At 38.4% G+C, this 3,558-nt stretch overlaps 1 non-coding gene across 1 annotated transcript in view; it reads left to right on the top strand.

The window, feature by feature from the left end:
* Positions 1–3,259: 3,259 nt before the first annotated feature.
* The window catches only part of LOC143176871 (small subunit ribosomal RNA), a 1,921-nt gene continuing 1,622 nt past the window's right edge, over positions 3,260–3,558 (top strand). Inside the window, exon 1 of the ribosomal RNA XR_013001372.1 lies at positions 3,260–3,558. This exon is cut by the window's right edge and continues 1,622 nt beyond it. This is a non-coding gene — a ribosomal RNA (small subunit ribosomal RNA).

Genomic DNA, 3,558 nt, shown 5'->3' with positions numbered 1-3,558 from the left:
ACGTTGAAAACGTTAATAAACATCATGTTTACGCATGGATTAAACATTGAAATAATTTTAAAACGCTTATTAAAAAAGTTGGTGTCGACCGTGGGACTTAGAAAAATTTCGGGAAGTCCGATTCGCCTGCTGGAATTACCGCACGGGCAGGACACCTCGCTCCGACGAATCGGTTTTTTCCATTTTTTCCGAAAAATAAATTTTTGTAATTTTTTTTAATGTTAAAAACGTTAATAAACTTCATGTTTACGCATGGATTAAACATTGAAATAATTTTAAAACACTTATTAAAAAAGTTGGTGTCGACCGTGGGACTTAGAAAAATTTCGGGAAGTCCGATTCGCCTGCTGGAATTACCGCACGGGCAGGACACCTCGCTCCGACGAATCGGTTTTTTCCATTTTTTTTGAAAAATAAATTTTTGTAATTTTTTTTAACGTTGAAAACGTTAATAAACATCATGTTTACGCATGGATTAAACATTGAAATAATTTTAAAACGCTTATTAAAAAAGTTGGTGTCGACCGTGGGACTTAGAAAAATTTCGGGAAGTCCGATTCGCCTGCTGGAATTACCGCACGGGCAGGACACCTCGCTCCGACGAATCGGTTTTTTCCATTTTTTCCGAAAAATAAATTTTTGTAATTTTTTTTAATGTTAAAAACGTTAATAAACTTCATGTTTACGCATGGATTAAACATTGAAATAATTTTAAAACACTTATTAAAAAAGTTGGTGTCGACCGTGGGACTTAGAAAAATTTCGGGAAGTCCGATTCGCCTGCTGGAATTACCGCACGGGCAGGACACCTCGCTCCGACGAATCGGTTTTTTCCATTTTTTTTGAAAAATAAATTTTTGTAATTTTTTTTAACGTTGAAAACGTTAATAAACATCATGTTTACGCATGGATTAAACATTGAAATAATTTTAAAACGCTTATTAAAAAAGTTGGTGTCGACCGTGGGACTTAGAAAAATTTCGGGAAGTCCGATTCGCCTGCTGGAATTACCGCACGGGCTGGACACCTCGCTCCGCCGAATCGGTTTTTTCCTTTTTTTCCGAAAAATAAATTTTTGTAATTTTTTTTAATGTTAAAAACGTTAATAAACTTCATGTTTACGCATGGATTAAACATTGAAATAATTTTAAAACGCTTATTAAAAAAGTTGGTGTCGACCGTGGGACTTAGAAAAATTTCGGGAAGTCCGATTCGCCTGCTGGAATTACCGCACGGGCAGGACACCTCGCTCCGACGAATCGGTTTTTTCCATTTTTTCCGAAAAATAAATTTTTGTAATTTTTTTTAATGTTAAAAACGTTAATAAACTTCATGTTTACGCATGGATTAAACATTGAAATAATTTTAAAACGCTTATTAAAAAAGTTGGTGTCGACCGTGGGACTTAGAAAAATTTCGGGAAGTCCGATTCGCCTGCTGGAATTACCGCACGGGCTGGACACCTCGCTCCGCCGAATCGGTTTTTTCCTTTTTTTCCGAAAAATAAATTTTTGTAATTTTTTTTAATGTTAAAAACGTTAATAAACTTCATGTTTACGCATGGATTAAACATTGAAATAATTTTAAAACGCTTATTAAAAAAGTTGGTGTCGACCGTGGGACTTAGAAAAATTTCGGGAAGTCCGATTCGCCTGCTGGAATTACCGCACGGGCAGGACACCTCGCTCCGACGAATCGGTTTTTTCCATTTTTTTTGAAAAATAAATTTTTGTAATTTTTTTTAATGTTAAAAACGTTAATAAACTTCATGTTTACGCATGGATTAAACATTGAAATAATTTTAAAACGCTTATTAAAAAAGTTTACTCTTGACCGTGGGGACTTAGAAAAATTCCGGCTTGCACGGATTCGACCACTCTGTTTTTCGGAGTTTCTGAGAAAAATAAATTTTTGTAATTTTTTTCATTATGATTTCTGAGTTCTCCCAGTAGTTTAATGTAAGGATTAAGCATTTAAAAATTTTTAAATCGAATATTAAAAAAGTTTACTCTTGCAATTTTTGGAAAAAAAAAATTCTAAAAAATTTTTCTTTCGGTGGAAACTAACGTTTAATATGTACAATAACGATTTATCGAATAAAAATCGTATGTTAATATATGTTCGAATCGACCATAGTTTCAGCGGCTAAGTACCAGCAGCCCGGCCGGTTGGTCTGTACGCGCGGCAGTTTACCACCATAAGCGCCCGTGCTGAGCGGCCGGCGCCGCGGTCGTCGCGGCCGCCCGTTTGGTTACTATAAGAGAGCACGTCGGTTCGAGCGGACCGGTCGGCGCAGCGGCGGGCGAGCGGCTATTCTACGATCTCGGTCGAGAAGCAGTCGTTCAGCTCCTCGAGGTCCATTCCTCGACTGTTCTGTACCGCGTTCCGTTGCGAATTTTTCTCTACACAGCATGACCACGGGTCGGTGTCTCAGACCGAATGGCCCTTATGTGGTAAGCCCAGAATGTTGGGTTGGATACAACGTATATTCGTTATACTTGTACGACTCTCACATCAACTCTCAGAAACCCAAAAGGGGTTTTCTATCCGAGCGAAAATATATTTTTCGTATACAAAAATTTAATGGCAAAGACCAAACGAAATACTACACACAAAAAGGGGCGACGAACAAAAATTGTTCGAATGAAATATAATATATACATATAAAATTGAGGTGTCCTAAGAGAGAAATACATAAACTAAGAGGTATATATTATAAGAAATATATATTATTTCTGGGCAAAGAAGAGAGAACGAAAAGAAGAGTATGATCTTTAACGCGAGGGCCTCGACATGGGTACGCCTAGCATGGTTCGCGCTTTCTCGATATGTCCAGCATGTTAACGTACGCGGTCTTCGGACTTCGTGCGTTATGTCCGTGCTTACACGATGGAGAGCGCTCGAGCATACGTGCTTACAAACCTGAAAGTCGATGTGACATCCGAGATTCTTTTTCTTCTAAAAAGATCTCGGAGAGATACACGGGAGAGTTTGAAATTTTTGGAGGTCCTCCTGATGTATATGCGCGGATATACCCATGTGGTAATTCGTGCGGAGTTGGTAATCTAATAGTGGAGCGAAATTTACCAACTCGAAAGAGAAGAGAGAAGAGAGTAGAGAGAAGAGAGAGGAGAAAGAGAACTGTCTTAAAGACGAGAAAAAGTATCGTCGATCCGACTCTTAAGGGGAGAGAGTCGGCGACTAAGATATATATATACATACATATTTTTGCTTCGTATGATGAAAATTTACTCGAAGCTCCCTGGTTGATCCTGCCAGTAGTCATATGCTTGTCTCAAAGATTAAGCCATGCATGTCTCAGTACATGCCGTATTAAGGTGAAACCGCGAATGGCTCATTAAATCAGTTATGGTTCCTTAGATCGTACCCACATTTACTTGGATAACTGTGGTAATTCTAGAGCTAATACATGCAAAACAGAGTTCCGACCAGAGATGGTAGGAACGCTTTTATTAGATCAAAACCAATCGGTGGCGGGCGTTTACGTTCGTCCATCGTTTGCTTTGGTGACTCTGAATAACTTTGTGCTGATCGCAT

The sequence above is a fragment of the Nomia melanderi genome, unplaced genomic scaffold (genome assembly GCF_051020985.1).
Source record: "Nomia melanderi isolate GNS246 unplaced genomic scaffold, iyNomMela1 scaffold0926, whole genome shotgun sequence".
Taxonomy (NCBI): domain Eukaryota; kingdom Metazoa; phylum Arthropoda; class Insecta; order Hymenoptera; family Halictidae; genus Nomia; species Nomia melanderi.
The sequence above is the reverse complement of the archived record's forward strand: the minus strand, read 5'-3'. Positions and strand labels throughout refer to the sequence as shown.